We start from the raw sequence: 20343 nt of genomic DNA, 5'->3' as shown, positions 1-20343 counted from the left end.
GCATGGTCAAAATTGTACTCAGTACATGTAAAAGTACTAAGAAAGAAACATTTTTAAAAAGTAAATTCACTGAAAGCCAGAGAGAATTGAGATTAATCCAATAAAAAACTGTTTTTCTCCATTTCTTTATTTTATGTCTCTCTTGTTTTGGAGAGTGATTCTTTCCCTACAAACATGTCATGTTTTAAACCCATGAAGTGTGTTACATTGATCAGAGAATGATGATGTTCAGAGACCATCTGGATGACCAATTTTAGGCTACGTTCACACTGCAGGGCTTAATGCTCAATTCCGATTTTTTTGGAAAAAAACTGATTTTTTTCTTTTTGCAAGGCCGTTCACATTTCCAATTAAATGCAAACTTTTGTGATCTCCTGTGTGACCTTGAAATGACCCAGAAGTGACCCGCATGCACAGAAGAGTACTCAACGGGGAACAACGTCACGCGTTGTCTGTGGATTTAGCTAACGTTAGCAATGGATGTCAACAACAGTGTTGTCAACAGCCGAGCTCTTTTTGTATTATTAAGTTTAGTTTCACAAAGGAGCCAGCACAATTACAATCTTCTCATTTTAAGAAGGAATTGGTGCCAGGATCGTCTGTACCCAATGTGGGGGATATGTATGTGTTGGGGCCGCAAGCGTGTGTGTAAGAGAGAGGAGAAAGCGCATGCAGAATCGCAGAATCTTGACTGTCTGGATGAAGCTCGTCTGCTGGACTTTAAATATGTAGTTGTAGAGTTAGATAAGTTAATTCTTCTCTAAGAGTTCTGGTAAATCGCCTGTCCGTCCTGGGGGAGGATCCCTCCTTCATGTGGGCACCCCTGAGGTTTCTTTGTTTTTTCCGGGATTCCGTTTTTTTTAAGAGTTTTTCCTTAGCGCGAAGGGGTGTTTAAGGGCAGGGATGCCAGTATAGCTTAGTCAGTTTGTTAGTTCATTTTAGTATTTTCCTATTGAACTCTATGTATTCATGATCCTTTTGAGTTCATGTTTCCCTGTTTCAATTACCGATGCGAAGCCCATCGAGACGACTGTTGTTGTGAATTTGGGCTATACAAATAAAATTGAATTGAATTGATTAGATGAAGTCAGTAGTCTTGCCGATACTGAATGAGGAAGGAGTTGGATCCAGAGCATGGCGAAAGGTTTTCGGAACAGACATGGTCCTTGGCCGCAGTTGTGGCTTGATAGGAGCAAGCGAGACAGGAACGTGACGTGGCGTGACTTGAACAGGTTGGATCGAGCAGCTTGTGGAGAGGATTAACCAGGTGGATACTCGTGATGACAAAACCTGAGAGTGGAGCGACAAGGCGAGGTAAGTACAAGGTAACTTGAATACAAGGCTTAACTTGGTGACCAGACATAAGCACCGTTAGGAGCACGAACTGGCCATGAATGCTTGGGCTGGATCTCCGTAACACTTGTGCCAACCTAGGCAGTTTAACATTGGGAGTTGGGTCATCTAGACCCACTAGACAGTGCCCTGAACCTTTTTCTTCAACGATTTGTGATCTTCACTGGTGTCCATTACATGAAATCTTTCCACCTTTATCCACCTTTGTCATGGTAGGGAGAACACGTCAGAGTAAGGGTGGGGTCAACTAAGATAGAACTAGGGTTAAGAATGTTGGAGCAGGTGAGTATCCACAGCTGGCTCCAATCAGCAGAGCAGAGAGGGGAGGGGGAGAGTAGGCTGCCAGAGGCACCATGACAGTATCCCCCCCCCCCCCCCCCCCCCTCAACGACCGCCTCCAGGCAGTCTAGAATGGCGATCCGGGTGAGCGCAGTAAAAGTCCTTGATGAGGGAACGGTCGAGATACAAGAGCGTTCCTCTGGACCATAACCCTCCCAGTCCACAAGGAACTGATGCCCCGACCCTGGCGTCGAACATCCAACACCCGACTGACCGTGAACGCCAGGGTGCCGTCGATGACACCGGCGGGTGGAGGGGAAGCGGACGGCAGGCATAGTAGACTCTCCAGAAAGGGCTTGATTTGCGAGACATGGAAGGAGGGATGTACCGTAAGGGCTGCCGGGAGCCGAAGACGGAATTGATATAATGACATTAATATTATGTAACCATAACAATAATAAAATCATGTTTAGAAGATCATCTTGTAGCTGCCACACACGTATGTGTGGCAGCTCGGAACTAATTTCCTCTTCCGGTATTTTAGAGACTTCTGCGCTTGTCCAAATGATTTATTCTGACCGAAAGTGCGGCCCATGTAGACGTTTGTTATAATCGGAAAAAGTTTTTCCGGGTCCATGTACACCGATGAATTCTAATCCAATCTTTGATCCCATCAAAACATTTTGCACATGTAACCGCGGCTAATGTCAGGTCCAACACTTTATTTGCTACTTTAGTACAGCGGGGGTGTTTTACTGTAATGAGCCTGCTTTCATCCGACCACATTTCAACAAACTGCTGTGTCTCATCGTTGCTCCATGTTTTTCCGTGGCTCATGGTACCTTCCTTCCTACTTTGTTTACATCCTGTAATGCTTGGCTATGGTGGCCGTTTTGGTCGAGTTGTTCCGCTCTGAGCATTACGCCTCATCAGACTGAGGAAACTCAGAGCAAACCAGAGCTCAGTCTGATTGGTAAAGAACCGAGCCCACCTCCAAAGATGGGTCCTAGAGCAGTTCTTGGTCCCGAACCAGGGTCCACTTGGGTGTACTCAGACTGAAAATCTGTTGTGGATTATAGGGGGTAATGAAATTTGGTTTTACTTTAGGCGAACCAAATGTTTCCAGACTACATAAACCCTTACTGTCAACTTTCCCTTCTTAGTTCATTCTTTGCTTTAAAGCCCATGTGCTGCAGAGCACCTGTAGGTTGAAGATGTTTAGGTGGTAAACTGCATTAGGAGTGATCCTGTAATTACATTTATAGGATAATTGCAAAAAGGGCAACCTCTCCCACCTGCCCCACAATACACTGGACAAGCCAAAAAGAAGCTTTTGGAACAGACTAAATCTGCTTTGCTTTCAGATCAGATTAGATCAGGCAAGTCCAGAGAGTATGTCTACCTACAGACTGTCCATCCATCTGTCCATCTATGACTTCATAATAAAAAGAAGACAATGCTGAATTAGTAGGGGATCACAGTTGGTAACAGTTGTCAAATTTGATGAAGTTTGCTGAAGTCATAGTAGAAATCTGGATGTGTAGAGAATAAAAAGAGAAGTGATTGTAAGGCAAACACATGAGCAAACAACAGCGCTGTCTGTGCTCTAATCTGGTCAGCACAGAAACCCCAGGAAAGATGCAATTTAGAGAGTTTAACCAGTAAAGAGGTAACTATTCCACTATTACTACCCACCTCTATTTAAAAGCTGCACCATATGTCTAATCTTCAATATAAAAGTTGCAAGTCCCCCATATAACTTGAAGACAACAAGAATGGAAGGAATTCAAGAAAACAATAACAAACATGTTTAGATATGTCAGAACCAGGTCTTGAGGACCAACAAAAGATGACAGACCCAAGAAGTACGAGATCTTCAGTTTATTTAAAGGGGACCAGAGCAGGTAGGATGCTAGGCAGAACTTGACACCAGGGGGCGTGGAGACAGACTTGTGGGAGGCCGTAACAGAGTGCAGCGGAGGAGCCGTCTTACGGCTGAATCTTGAGGCACAGCTTGGCGATGAGGAATAGGCGATCACAGCAACAAGTGAGTCAGTAGAAGCAACTCAGGAGAAAGCTTGGTTCGTCAGGAGCGGCAGAATTAACGATAGGCAGCCAGGTGACGCAGACTTGTGAGCGTGGAGCAGAGATCCAGATTTGCTGACGAGCTGCAGACTGGAACACAGAGCGTGAGAGCAGGTTGGTGGTCTAGTAGTACACTTAGACGTTCCGGCGAGGAACGGAGCGGTGCGAAAGCAGTGTATACTGATGTAAACAGGTGAGGAGAGTTGACAAGCCAAGACAAGCAGCCGCTGCGGGGGCGTGGTGGCAGTTGCCATGACAAGATAGATCCTAACCAATGTCCTAGAAAAGTTCTGCCAAAAGTGCAATTAGGTTTACTGATCAAACTTCCCTTTTCTAAACGTTATGTAATGGGGAGGCCATCAACAACACTTGTTTTGGCAGAGTGTGAAGTGATGATGATGATGATGATGATGAACAAGCTGCTGCCGTGGTGACATTGATGCATGATGAAGGTCCACTCAAAGAGAATAATAAAAGGAACAGAAGGAGTTCAAACATCCAAAATCACTTTTTTTTCTATTCTTTATAAACAACAAAACAATTAATCTGCAGTTTGGCCTCTGTGTGATTGGGCTCTAAATACTTAGAGAAGTTGATGACATTAATAAAGTAAAGATAAAAGAGATAGCAAAAATGATAACTTATTTTAAATAAATAATAAATAAATAAACACAGCTGAAAACACTTCTTTACAAGCTTTTCAGTGTCAAAGCACGCATGTGGCACTGCCGTGATGTCATCCTTAAAGTTAAATTGTAGTTCCTTAAAAAAATTCCTGTCATGATTTCCATGCTAGGCGGACCCAGACGCTGGAACCCAGAATCAGGACAGGTACGTGGCAGGTAAGAATAATTTATTGTTTCTCCAAGGATGACGCTGTGAGAAGGCGAGAGATGATCCAGATAGGTGAAAGGCTGTGGCACGGCTGGAGGTACGAACGCGGCAGTCCTTCGATACCTCCAGACAGCAGAGAGAGGGGTCCATACAGACGTCACTCGTGAGCGGAATTCCTGGGACAAGGAGACAAGGTTAGAGCCAGAACTAGAGAACAGACTAGATTTACTAGAACTTGACGAGACCAGGCTAGTCACCATAATGGGCAACAAACTGGCGTTGATTTGTGGCATTGGGTCTCCTTTTAAAGCAGCAGAGGGTGATGAGTGGAGTGACGACAGCTGGTGAATAATCAGGAGCAGAGTGGAGCAAGGCTGGAGGGGGAGGAGTCTGACAGAGGCACCATGACAATTCCCTTTTTTTTCATTTTTGATTTGATTTATTTATTTCAAAAATAAAATTCTAGTCAATACAAAAAAATAAATCACAGATTTATCAAACTCATTCAAGAAATAATGAAATGCATTCATAAAAAACACAAAACAAAAACGAAGACACACTTAGGTCCCATTTGCTTATTAAATATAGTGATCATGTCATGACTAGAATGCGGGACGAACCCAGATGCTGAAACCCAGAAGGCAGAGACAGGTAAGTGAGAGGTAAGTAAGAAGTTTATTTGAGTTCTTGTTGGGTCCTGGCGAAGCTGTGGGTAACGTGGCTGCGGCTCTTGATTGGAGGCCGTTCGTGGCGAACTCCCTGAGCGAGGGGCGAGACAGAATTCGTGGCTTGAGTTCTTGGTGCGTGGCTGGAGATCTTGAGGAGAACGGTGGCTCGGTTTGATGCGAGGTGTGGCTGGAGATCTTGAGGAGCACACAGACTGTGGCTCACAATGGCAGGCGGCGTCAGCGATGGAGAGCTGTGGCTGCTGCTGCTCGAAATGGTAAGACTCAGGTGACACCCGTGGCATGAGATGAAAACCTGAAGTGCAGACAACAGGACAAGGTTAACTCAGAACGAGACAAGGGGCCAGACATGGAGAGCTTCAGGAGACTAGGCACCATCAGGGTTAACGAACTGCCGAAGAATGATGAAGCTGGGTCTCCATATGTAGCAGGTGGCTTGATGAGTTGAGTAGTCACAGCTGATATGAATGAGCAGCGGAGCGGGTCTCCCTTTGGGGGTCCTGGCTCGTACCTGGGGTTGGGGCGGGGGGATGCCTGGAACTCCTGGGTGGTGGTGGAGTGCTCGTCTGGGGCTGTGGGCGTCCTTCTCCGGTGGGGCCCTGCGTTGGGCTCTCCCGGCGCGGCGGGGGGGCTGCTCTCCTGGTTGGGCTGGGGCGGCGCTCTCTTTCCCTCCGTGCCTCCCTGCTCTCTGGCTCTGGGGGCCTTGCGGCGGTCCTGCTGGCCCTGGCCTGGGTGGCGGGCTTGGTCGCCCCGCGGTTGTTCCCTGCCTGTTCCCGTGTGGCGTTGGGGGGATTCCGGCTGCCGCTGCTGGTGCGGTGGGGGTCTTGGGGTGGGGATGGCTGGGCACTCTCCCTCCTTCTTTTCACGTTCCACCATCCATTTTAGAAGAACATAAACACTCACCTGAGCACAGGTGTTAGCTCACCTTTGCACTAACAGTTTGCATGATTGAATGACTGAAATATTTCACACTAGTTGGTTTTAAGGCATAAGTATGCATGTGAACACTATCTGTTTTGTGTACATGTCGACAGGTGGACATTTTTGCAGTTAGTAGGTGTGTTGATAACATTTGAGTGTGTGTGTGGACAGGCCCTGCCCTTTTTGTACTACATTTGAACCTTACCGTAATGATGAACAACCAGTAAACTTGTTGCTTTATGCTGCTTCATGGTCTTATCCCCCTTCCCCTCCTATTATCACCCTCCTACACCCCCCCCCCCTCTCTCTCTAACGTCCCTCTCTCTTCTTCCCCTCTTTCCTTTTCCGTCCGGTCCAACACCAAAGATTTTCAAACATGATTGAAATTAATAAAGTTTGGCCTCAATTACAAAAGGGGTTTATTCAGACATACCTTTGGTTTGTCTGAAGATTAATAACCCCTCTTGTTAAAGTAAAATATGTCCAACACAAGAGGCCCTCAGCTCTCATCTGTCTGCCCAGCTGTTGGACAGGACAAGTTTAAAAAAAAGAAAAAAAAACAAACAAAATGAATGAGTAGCAGAGCTGGAGGGGGAGGAGTCTGACAGGCCACCATGACAGATCATTAACCAAAGTCAAGTAGAGCTTGATCTATTGCTAGAAAAGGAGTGGGAAGAAATGGTAAATGGCGTATACTTATATAGCGCTTTCCACGCTCTTTCGAAGGCCCAAAGCGCTTTACAGTCACAGTCCCATTCACCCATGCACACACACATTCACACACTCCGCTGCCGAACACTGGCGGCAACCTCCCACCAGAGGCAAGGTGGGGTTCAGTGTCTGGCCCAAGGACACTTTGACACATGGGCGTCCAAGGCAGGAATCGTACCTACAATATTACGATCATGGGTCGATTGCCCTACCGCTGCACCACGGCCGAGTTTAGCAGCGAGTTTATATAATTCCTCTCCTACTTAGTTATTTCATCGTATAATTTTACATAGTTTTCGTAATCCGGTTCTGATCTGTTGTGAGGAAACAGTATATTGGGAATTTTTTCATACCAGGAGCCAGCTCAGCTACAGGAACATCGCCACAGTACCCACCCAGACCGGGACAACAATGGCGTCCACTCCACAGCTGTGAGGCTGCTATGTTGCCATCAACCAACCCCTGGCCCAAGGGATCCCCAAAAGAAATACTGGAGCTAAAAAAATAAGAAAGTGTGCTGTCGACCAATGTTTTGAAATTATAATACATAATAATTAGAAATATTAATCAATTTTATTCCAAAATCCCCCCCAAAAAATCCAAGATCCAAAAAAAAACCTTTGATTCCAAAAAAAACCTGGACTTGTACAAAAAAACCAAAATTGTGAGAATTCATTTTTATGTTTTTTTTACTTAAGAGTCACATAAAAGTCAATTTTTAGGTAAACCAGAGTTACCTTGTCCAGGACAACAAAAAGAAACGAAACGGTGGAATAGAGCAAAAAAGTTTCTATTGAATTCATACATGCATTCATTCATTAAGAGAAAAATATTAGTTACCAAACACTGTCTTCTTGCACCACAAACCAAGACAAACCTGGAGGCAAAGATGCATTCTGACTCCATCTGCAGAAAAATTCTTTACTATTATTCGGCACTAGGATGCATCAAACTTACTGCTTTTCACTGCATGGAAAATAGAGTGAATATAGAGCAGACAGCAGGACACTTGAGCTGTCATACCAAACTGGAGCAAAGAGTTTTTCACTTTACTTCTCTTTTCTTGCGAAGGCCAGCAAACATCTGGAGAAAGAAGGGGAAACAGAGAAAAAAAACAGTGGAATTAGGTTTAAAAATAGCAGCCAACATGTCAGAAGCCTGCAACAACTGGAATAAAGACCAGAAGACGTAACTGATAGTTAAATTGCTAAAACAGTGTGGTAAACACAAATATAAGACTGTCGGTTTTAGAATGCCCAACTTAAATTCAAGTGTTAAAATATATATATTTTTTAATTAAATGTGAAAAATACTTTGTTTTATGTTTGATTTTGGACTTTTAATGAATGCAGAACAGAAGGAACAAAACTGATGTGGACAGCTGTGTGCTGGGTTGTTTCTGACGACGGGTTTGTGCATGAGCACTTCAGACGCAATCTTGATGACAGAAGAGAAGCATTGACGCCACAACTGGTGTCACTAACAGCAGCAAGAACAAAAAAAATGACTACTTCTCTGTGGGGATGGCTCTCTTTTTTTCTCTTTTTTTCTAACTTGTCCTGTCCAACAGCTGATCAAGCAGATCAGAGCTGAGTGCCTCTTGTATTGAACAGATTTTATTGTTACAATTGCAGACTGAGTGTACATTTGTCCTGAGACCCGACCCATTCATTCATGTCCTTTATAATGGACATTTTGTTTACCTGTATATTTCTAAGGAATTAAGACATACCTTTCCAAATCCTAGACATCCTGGGCTTTCCAGTGATGTCATGTGATGAGTTTGCATGCTGGGAACTTTAAGTTTTACCTCTACCAACATGGCTGCCATACCATTTACCTAATTTTATGGAAAGGTGAAAGGCAAGTCAAATATTCTGTATCTATTCTTTTTTTTACCATGATAATTATATATATTCTTGGTCATAAACATGTTAGGGACAATATTTTTAGATCTGAAACAAGTTTCATGTTTTCTGTTTTAAAACAGCAGGCGTTTAATGAATGTCAACTGTAGTGGACACGGGTATCATTTTAATGTATTTAATGGACGCACATAATTTTTGGAGAAAAATGTGAAGCAGAGACGATTCTATACCAGATAGTTGAGGGAGATTCAGATTTGGAGCTTTCGGATGATAAAAAGGATGAGGATAAGATTCATGAAAAATTAACTGTTATTTTTTTAATTAACTTGATTTTTTTGTGTTTTTTAAACATCCATCATAACAGGTTTACACCTGTGCTAGTAGGGCGCCCTGCCTATCAAGATGACCCCAAAGTTCATCTTGATAGATGGAAAACATGTAGGACACTTGCCCTCGAGCCCTGGATTTTAACCCCCCTGCTGTAGAGCAAAAAAGGTTGATGCACATTTTTTTCTATGGGCATTCTGTGAGTGACAGGTCTTAGCAAACACTTAAACACTGAATGGTAAGTAAAGGTGAAATAGGTGAGACACAGGCGTGTCATACAGATTTTTCTTTTGTTAGATTGTGCAGGGGGCCCATAAGTGCTGTCCACATTACAAGACCGTGCTCCTTGTCTGCCCAGCACAGGTTTACCCAGTTTTCGCCCCCAGACAGCCCATTACTAATGACAATAGTATGGCATGGTAAATGCTAAATGGCATAAACTTATATAGCGCTTTTCTACTTACAATGCCCAAAGCGCTTTACAGTCACAGTCCCATTCACCCAGTCACACACACATTCATACACTGGTGGTGGCTCCGCTGCCGAACACTGGCACCTGCCTACCACCAGAGGCAAGGTGGGGTTCAGTGTCTTGCCCAAGGACACATCGACTCATGGGCGTGCAGGGTGGGAATTGAACCTGCAATATTATGATCATGGGTCGACCAGCCTACCGCTGCACCACGGCTGCCCCCAGAAGGGCATTGGACAACTGTCAGGAACTGGTGGTGGAGGACCCAAAATGCAGGAGACCCCGCTTGGTGACAGGAAATAAACATTTAATAAACAAACCAAAACATGACAAAACTATGGGGAGAAACAAAATGGTGACACAACAGAGCAGATGACCTGACAAGGATGAACAGAAACCAAGACACTTAAATAGGCTGAGGGTAATTAACTGAACTGAAGACAGCTGTGGATCAACATGACCAAGAACAAAACCAAACTACTGAATCCTTACAACAACAGCATCGGCTGTAAGTCACAATTCTGTGTGAATTACATTAGTGTCAAGAATACTTTGCAATACACCAACCACATGCATGATAATCATATGCTCCATTTTAACAAGCCCCAAGAGAACTGCAAGACACGCCTGTGTTCCTCTTAGAATTTGTCTTCGACCGGCTGATACAGCCGCCGCCATGTTGAAACCAGTCGACAGTGATTGGTCCCAGTCGCTCTCAGTCATCATATCTATTTCCACTACTGTCACCATTGCCATAGCTACAATGACTCAGAGCAACTCGGACCAATCGCTGTCGACTGGTTTCAACATGGCGGCACCCGTACCAGAAGGCAATGGAGAGGGATTTTGCCTCATTTCGCGAGCACTGGAGGTAAGGCATTTTCTATGGGTGACGTCACTCCTTGATTCGTCCATTGTTTTTACAGTCAATGTTGTTACCAAGACTCAATAAAAATTGTTGATGAGATATTAGTCTTTTCTCTCTATGGAAAAGAAGTTTTTTATTTGCACTTCTCATTGCTCCACTGACTAGTTTTCTTAACCCTGCCTTTCCCTCTGCTGGCTAAATATGATTTTTGTCTGACCTTTATTCTCTTGTCTTATTTGGTCAAGTCTGTGTTTTCAGGTAATCAGGCAACTATGATGGATGTAATGATTTTTTATTTTTTTTGTATTTATGTTTGCCATGGACAGTCAGCAGCAGGATTCCCATCAACATACAAGTGTTGATCACATCATAATCGCAATTTTATACCTAATTTTGTAGCAATATTGGAAGTTGACACTTAATTTTTCAAAACCTTTATTACATGTATCTTTTAAAAACTATTGCTAGTACTTTGTTTAAATATGAAAAGGCAAGACATAGGTGTGGCCGTGGTGCATAGGTAGAGCGGTCAACCTGTGATCAGATGATTGGAACAGCAGGGCACATTATTTCCGTAAGATCAACAGCAAACTGAACACACACAGCTGGGCAGTTAAAAATCACATCGCCGTCGCCTGTAGGAACTGTAGCGTAAAAGCTCCTCTGCCTCCTGAAATATTTACCGTATTTTCCGGACTATAAGTCGCTCCGGAGTATAAGTCGCACCAGCCCAAAAATGCATTATAAACTAGAAAAAAACACTGATAAGTTGCACTGGACTATTAGTCGCATTTTGACGGGAAATTTATTTGAAATCTGGGACCAAGAACTAATAACTTTCACAACCTCATATGACACAATAATGGCAGACTGTTTATCTAATAATTTCACAGTAATTCTTTCTCAAACCTATTTATTTATTCTTTTCATGAAGCATCATTGGCCAACTAATACTCTGTTTTCATCCTGTATTTGTAGAAACAGTTGTAATTTCAATTGCATTTCTGAATCTATGAAATCATTGGAAAAATAGAATATTATGTTGTTATGTAGCCTTCAAGATCTTACTGTAAAAAAAAAAAGTTTGCTGATTCTCTGAGTCACTTAACATACTCTTAAGACTTAACATACCTCATACATCAAATTGACCTAGGAACATCATCTCTGTTCCTCACAAATGAACATAACAGGAGGGTTAACAATGTATTTATTTCAATTTATTTCTAATATAAATCGCTGCGGAGTATAAGTCGCACCCCTTGCCAAACTATGAAAAAAAGTGCGACTTATAGTCCGGAAAATACGGCAATATCCTTTTAACCATGAGAGTCTGATGATTTCTATGACTTCACTGAAGAAGCAACGTTATTATATACAGATATAAACATAAAAGAATCACATGAAGCTTATAATTTAACACAGAATTTTTGTTTAATTTTTGCTTTAGACATGAATTATTTACCTGTTTTATGTTATCAATTGTGTATTATAAAGGTATCAAGTCTTGCGTTTTTGTGATCATATAAAGCCTGAAGATAAGGTCATAGGTTTATTAATTTACATCCATGTTAATTTGCAGACACTCATTTGTATAGCTTTAATCTTTGTTCTCAGCTGTTTATTTTTATTTTGTACTTTTGCGGATTTTGTTAGACCAGAGTTCAAAATACATTGCTTTTGTAGGCATTTTTTTGCTTGCCAAACCACAAGCTTACTATGTCATAGTTTTCACACTTGTTCTAATTGTAAAAAATGCCTTTTAGATGGTCATTGTTTGGAGGTTCAAAGAATCAGGCATAAAGACAAAAGTGCAAAGCTAGGTCCAAATTTTAACAGAGAAAAGCAGATAAAAGCAAAAAAAAACTACAGTAACACTTTATATTAAGATTCCTTAACAAGCTTTGTTAACACATTAACAAGCATTATAAATGAATTTATAGGGTGTTAGTAAGACATTTATTAGTACAATAAGTCTAATAAGGTTTATTAAATTACTTAGTTAACACATTTACAAGCATTATTATTAGGATGTTTTCAAGATGCTAATGATGCATTTACTGATATATATGTGCCTAACAAATGTGTCAGTGTTAACAAGCTTAATAAGATTTATTAACAACCTTTGTTAACAAATTAAGAAGTATTATTATTGTTTGGGGTTCTAGTAAGATATTTATTAGCATTATAGATGTCTCACACAAGCCTAAGTGTTCATAAGCTTAATAAGTTTTATTAACTAACTTAACAAATTAAAAGGCTTTATTAATGTGTCAGATGCTAGTAAGATATTTATCAGCATTATAAATGTCTTGCAAATACCTGAAAGTGTTGATAAGATTTATCAACATCTAAAGTCAGACCATTGTCTTCTAAATCCATATTACTAAACTGCTTATAAGCTTTACAAATGTATTAATTAACTTTGTTAATAGTTTATTAATTGTTTTGCAGCACCTCATCTAAAGTGTGGACGTATTTTACCACAAACAACCACAAAGCATAAAGATTGTAAAAATAAATTTATGACATTAAGTCAGACTAAACATACACAAATCGTTCTGTAAAAGATATAATAATTTAATTCAGACAAATGAATTTTTTGGTTAAAAACATATATACTGGTATTGGATGAGTAGCATCATAGCTAATAGGATAAAGTATTAGCATCTATCCTGAGTGAAACCTTCATTGCAAATCCCATCACCAGGAGACAGTTCTCTGCATTCAATGCCAACTGCATTCAACCACTGTTGCCTTGCTTCAAAGTCCACAAGAAAGTTGCACAAGCCAGTCATTTTTGAAGAACGAAGACAATAAACCTACAGGAGCCATGCTAAAGCTAACACGCTAACGACCGACCGGTAAAGAATCAAAGATGGGCGGGGCTTTTTTCGTCACCTGTGTGAAAGCAAAGTCTAAGAGGCCATTCAATTGGCTGAAAGTGAGCACGCGTGTTTTGCTGATGAGTTTGATTGACAGATTCATTAGCCAATGGGGACATTAGTTAACATGCCCATCTTTGATTCTTTTCATAATCAAAGGTGGGCAGGTTAGCGTGTTAGCTTTAGCACGGCTCCTGTAGGTTTATTGTCTTCGTTCTTCAAAAATGACTGGCTTGTGCAACTTTCTTGTGGACTTTGAAGCAAGGCAACAGTGGTTGAATGCAGTTGGCATTGAATGCAGAGAACTGTCTCCTGGTGATGGGATTTGCAATGAAGGTTTCACTCAGGATAGATGCTAATACTTTATCCTATTAGCTATGATGCTACTCATCCAACACCAGTATATATGTTTTTAACCAAAAAATTCATTTGTCTGAATTAAATTATTATATCTTTTACAGAACGATTTGTGTATGTTTAGTCTGACTTAATGTCATAAATTTATTTTTACAATCTTTATGCTTTGTGGTTGTTTGTGGTAAAATACGTCCACACTTTAGATGAGGTGCTGCAAAACAATTAATAAACTATTAACAAAGTTAATTAATACATTTGTAAAGCTTATAAGCAGTTTAGTAATATGGATTTAGAAGACAATGGTCTGACTTTAGATGTTGATAAATCTTATCAACACTTTCAGGTATTTGCAAGGCATCTATAATGCTAATAAATATCTTACTAGCATCTGACACATTAATAAAGCCTTTTAATTTGTTAAGTTAGTTAATAAAACTTATTAAGCTTATGAACACTTAGGCTTGTGTGAGACATCTATAATGCTAATAAATATCTTACTAGAACCCCAAACAATAATAATACTTCTTAATTTGTTAACAAAGGTTGTTAATAAATCTTATTAAGCTTATTAACACTGACACATTTGTTAGGCACCTATAATATCAGTAAATGCATCATAAGCATCTTGAAAACATCCTAATAATAATGCTTGTAAATGTGTTAACTAAGTAATTAAATAAACCTTATTAGACTTATTGTACTAATAAATGTCTTACTAACACCCTATAAATTCATTTATAATGCTTGTTAATAGGTTAATAAAGCTTGTTAAGGAATCTTAATATAAAGTGTTACCAAAACTACAAAACAGAGGTAACAAATAATTGGGCCCACATCAGAAGACTGAGTCGACCTGAACAGTACCAACCACAAAAGAAAGACCTCACCCCCTGATGAGACACACTGGGAGGCAATGAGACACACATGAGAGAGGATGGGGGGTTTAACTGTAACTTTCAGTTTGACTTATAAATGCTTTAGAGTAAACTGAGAATGTTTCCCCTGCAAAAATTAGAAATTAAAAATGTATTTTTACTATAAAATTCACTTAAATTATATGAAAAGTTTTGGAATAAAATGTTGTGTTCCTCTCACTCTTGGAATGGTTTGCTCCACCTTCCATTTCCGCCAACCTTGATTGATGATTCAAATCACCTAAGCACCTCAAAGCTCCATGGAAAACAAAGGTTAAAAATCAAATCAAGACAAACAATTCACTTAAATATGTACACCTATTGACAAAAAATGAAAAAAAAAACAAACAGAATCCATAATAGTTTAAAAAGACTAAATTTGACCCCCTAGCCTTTTTTGGCTTAGAGATATTTGATTCATGCAGCTGAAAACAAGTCGGAAATAGAACAATTTGGTAAAATAGATGTCTCAGAGAATTCTGTTAATGTTCAAACTTAAAAATGCAGAAAGCACTTTAAAAATCTTGGTTGCCCAACCTGGCTAATTTGTTGCCAAAACACAACATGAACTCTGCCAGCTGTTGGGGCAACCAAACCAAATCTTAATTTCACAAATCAATGCCTGTTTTCAATTGTTATTATAATTATTTTGCTTCCTTAAAACAGTTTTATATCTAAATTATTTTAACTTAAAAATGTCTTAATGTGTCTTAGGTGTTGACCTTTTGACTCTCTGCAAACCGCATCTCAATTAGTATTTCTTTTAGAAACTAGTCATTTTTATGCTTCTTAATAACAAAAAACATGAAAATGTATGAGGCACTTTCATATTAATAATTAAAGAATAACTTTTCCCTCTGATTCAATAACAAACAACTGATTTAAAATTAAATGACACATTACTTATTTGGGTGTTTTTTTAAATTTAAATTATAGTTTCTCAAAACACCCATCTAAGCCGGCTGTTGTGAAACGTCCAAAGTTACTTTCTCCCAACCCAGTGTGTTTAAATGAACCTGATTGGACCCAAACCAGTCCAATTTGAAAACACAGCTGGATATGTAAAACATCATGAAGGTCTTTCACAGCGATGCACTGAGACATCATTAACTAATCCCTCAAAGTAATATTCACAAATGAGGCCCTGTAGTCTTTTGGTGACATCAAAGTTAAGTAAATAAAACCATTAATTAAAGCCGCAAGCGGCGTTGTATGGCCCGCAGACGCAAACCGCCTCCACGCCCAACTCTACGCACCACCGCTGACCTCACCGCCCTCACAGCCCGCAAATTAAAAGCTAGTCAAGGCTGGATTTGCTAATTATGCTAACTATGCTAACTATGCTAATGTGGCTAAAAGTGCTAGCATAGCGATCAGCATCATCAACTGACTCGGAAAAACACATTACCTAAAATGCTAATTATGCTAACTATGCTAGCTATGCTAATGTGGCTAAAAGTGCTAGCATAGCGATCAGCATCATTAACTGAATCAGAAAAACACATTACCTAAAATGCTAATTATGCTAACTATGCTAGCTATGCTAATGTGGCTAAAAGTGCTAGCATAGCGATCAGCATCATCAACTGACTCAGAAAAACACATTACCTAAAATGCTAATCATGCTAACTATGCTAGTAATGCTAATATAGCTAAAATTGCTAGCATAGCGATCTGCATCATCAACTGACTCAGAAAAACACATTCCTCCATTGGTGAGAGCTACATGTCATAAGTTGATAAAAAACCTACTTTTTCCAAAATGGCGGCTTTTCTGTTGATTTTTTCTCCATAGCAACCATTTTATGTTTTGGTACCCTCGGGAGGACGAACAGATTGACGTCAGTTTCGGACAAATCGGTAAAAGTAAAGTTTTTGTTGTCCTTAGCAACAGTGGTTTTATGCTAACCACGCCCACATTCCTTATATGTCCATATCCAGTGTTTTTCAATGTATTCAGTTTCAGGCATTAATGCATGCATTCAATTTTCATTGTATTGTATTGAAATACATGGGAGTTATAATACTGCGCCACTTTGCTAGCTTGCCACGCGCACGCCGTTCAAAATCTACAACTTCTAATTCCAACATTTTTTACACAGTAGCTTGCCATTGATGCCCAAAAAGTTTTGAGACGATCGAAGAAAATTCCAACGACAAGTTTACGTTTGAATCTGGTGGTAAAGGTGTTTTTTATAGAAAATTCAAGATGGCCGCCTTTTCCCGAGGTCAAAGGTCGACGAAACTCCAAAGATGATTGTAGACTTACGCTAGGGACATGCGAGTCAAATTTCGTGAAAATCGCTTGAAAAAAAGTTCATTTTTCCATATCGTGTAAAAACGCGAAAAACTCAAAATGGCAGATTTTGGCACAAAATGGCCGCCAAACCGTAGGTCGTGTGGCCATCAAGTAATGATTTCAAAACTTTCTTTGGATATACCCGACAAAGTTATCTGGGTTTCGTTAGCCGATTCTTAAAAATAAAATCCGAAAATTTTTTTTTTGCCGAGTCAGCACTTTTTTTTGCGACGGTTTTTTGTTTACCACGGCCACATTCCTTTATCGATTTTGTCGTATGTGACATCGTTTTGTTCAGTGTGGGCCAGGGTATCGCATATTTCAGTTTCAGGCTATTCCGATAAAATATGTGCGAGCTAGCTAAAATGGCGACGGTTGCGAATTCGCCACGCGCACGCGTTTCAAATTCTACAACTTCTAATTCCAACATTTTGTCCACAGTAGCTTGCCATTTATGCCTGAGAAGTTTCAAAAAGATCGATAAAAATCCCTAGGACGAGTTTTCGTTTGTATCCGTTACTAAAGGTGCTTTTTTATGAAAATTCAAGATGGCCGCCCCTTCCCAAGGTCAAAGGTCAACAAAACTTCATTGGTAGTTGTAGAATCGTGTTTGTGGCATGTGTATGAAATTTCGTGAAAATCGCTTGAACAAAAGGGTAGTTTTCCCATATTGTCAAAAAACACGAAAATCGCCATTTCTCTGAGTTCGCCACAAAATGGCCGCCAAGCCGTAGGTCGTGTGGCCATCCCATAATGATTTCATAACTTCTTTGGGATATCTCCAACACGCGTGTTTTGGGTTCGTAACTGTATTCCAAAATATTTTTTTTTGGCCCCATAAGCGATTTTCGGCCCATTCATTTTTTTTACGAGAACGCTCGCCGTGATGTCATCGTCGTGGGGGGGTTGACGTTTTCTTTGCCGAAAATTCATTTTCAATTTATCCCAGATGTGTGCCAATTTTGGTGAGTTTTCGGGTATGTGGCGGGGGTCAAATTTGAGCTCAAAGACGCCGTTAGAAACAATAATAATAATAATTAAAGCCGCAAGCGGCGTTGTATGGCCCGCAGACGCAAACCGCCTCCACGCCCAACTCTACGCACCACCGCTGACCTCACCGCCCTCACAGCCCGCAAATTAAAAGCTAGTCAAGGCTGGATTTGCTAATTATGCTAACTATGCTAACTATGCTAATGTGGCTAAAAGTGCTAGCATAGCGATCAGCATCATCAACTGACTCGGAAAAACACATTACCTAAAATGCTAATTATGCTAACTATGCTAGCTATGCTAATGTGGCTAAAAGTGCTAGCATAGCGATCAGCATCATTAACTGAATCAGAAAAACACATTACCTAAAATGCTAATTATGCTAACTATGCTAGCTATGCTAATGTGGCTAAAAGTGCTAGCATAGCGATCAGCATCATCAACTGACTCAGAAAAACACATTACCTAAAATGCTAATCATGCTAACTATGCTAGTAATGCTAATATAGCTAAAATTGCTAGCATAGCGATCTGCATCATCAACTGACTCAGAAAAACACATTCCTCCATTGGTGAGAGCTACATGTCATAAGTTGATAAAAAACCTACTTTTTCCAAAATGGCGGCTTTTCTGTTGATTTTTTCTCCATAGCAACCATTTTATGTTTTGGTACCCTCGGGAGGACGAACAGATTGACGTCAGTTTCGGACAAATCGGTAAAAGTAAAGTTTTTGTTGTCCTTAGCAACAGTGGTTTTATGCTAACCACGCCCACATTCCTTATATGTCCATATCCAGTGTTTTTCAATGTATTCAGTTTCAGGCATTAATGCATGCATTCAATTTTCATTGTATTGTATTGAAATACATGGGAGTTATAATACTGCGCCACTTTGCTAGCTTGCCACGCGCACGCCGTTCAAAATCTACAACTTCTAATTCCAACATTTTTTACACAGTAGCTTGCCATTGATGCCCAAAAAGTTTTGAGACGATCGAAGAAAATTCCAACGACAAGTTTACGTTTGAATCTGGTGGTAAAGGTGTTTTTTATAGAAAATTCAAGATGGCCGCCTTTTCCCGAGGTCAAAGGTCGACGAAACTCCAAAGATGATTGTAGACTTACGCTAGGGACATGCGAGTCAAATTTCGTGAAAATCGCTTGAAAAAAAGTTCATTTTTCCATATCGTGTAAAAACGCGAAAAACTCAAAATGGCAGATTTTGGCACAAAATGGCCGCCAAACCGTAGGTCGTGTGGCCATCAAGTAATGATTTCAAAACTTTCTTTGGATATACCCGACAAAGTTATCTGGGTTTCGTTAGCCGATTCTTAAAAATAAAATCCGAAAAATTTTTTTTTGCCGAGTCAGCACTTTTTTTTGCGACGGTTTTTTGTTTACCACGGCCACATTCCTTTATCGATTTTGTCGTATGTGACATCGTTTTGTTCAGTGTGGGCCAGGGTATCGCATATTTCAGTTTCAGGCTATTCCGATAAAATATGTGCGAGCTAGCTAAAATGGCGACGGTTGCGAATTCGCCACGCGCACGCGTTTCAAATTCTACAACTTCTAATTCCAACATTTTGTCCACAGTAGCTTGCCATTTATGCCTGAGAAGTTTCAAAAAGATCGATAAAAATCCCTAGGACGAGTTTTCGTTTGTATCCGTTACTAAAGGTGCTTTTTTATGAAAATTCAAGATGGCCGCCCCTTCCCAAGGTCAAAGGTCAACAAAACTTCATTGGTAGTTGTAGAATCGTGTTTGTGGCATGTGTATGAAATTTCGTGAAAATCGCTTGAACAAAAGGGTAGTTTTCCCATATTGTCAAAAAACACGAAAATCGCCATTTCTCTGAGTTCGCCACAAAATGGCCGCCAAGCCGTAGGTCGTGTGGCCATCCCATAATGATTTCATAACTTCTTTGGGATATCTCCAACACGCGTGTTTTGGGTTCGTAACTGTATTCCAAAATATTTTTTTTTGGCCCCATAAGCGATTTTCGGCCCATTCATTTTTTTTACGAGAACGCTCGCCGTGATGTCATCGTCGTGGGGGGGTTGACGTTTTCTTTGCCGAAAATTCATTTTCAATTTATCCCAGATGTGTGCCAATTTTGGTGAGTTTTCGGGTATGTGGCGGGGGTCAAATTTGAGCTCAAAGACGCCGTTAGAAACAATAATAATAATAATAAAATTAAAGCTACAAGTAGCATTTAGCGGGCCCGAGCACGTGCCACCGCCTGGCACGAGCGACCGCCCCGTGAGCAACGCCCTGCTCGAGCCATTCTCGTCGTTTTTTCTTGTCCATTCTGGAGCTCCAAGCTAATGTTAATATGACAGCAGCCTGTGGGGAGGGGGGGGGGGGGGGACTATAATCTGTTGCCTTAAAGGACAAAGACTTTTGCATATAGCATGAAAAAAATTCTTAAATCTAAGCCTCGTTTAGACCTGCTCATTTTCTCATCAAGTAGAAGAAGGTTTTTATCAGATTAA

This window comes from Oryzias latipes, chromosome 12 (assembly GCF_053564925.1).
Source record: "Oryzias latipes strain Hd-rR chromosome 12, Olatipes_Hd-rR_3.1".
Taxonomy (NCBI): domain Eukaryota; kingdom Metazoa; phylum Chordata; class Actinopteri; order Beloniformes; family Adrianichthyidae; genus Oryzias; species Oryzias latipes.
Note: the sequence above shows the minus strand (reverse complement) of the source record.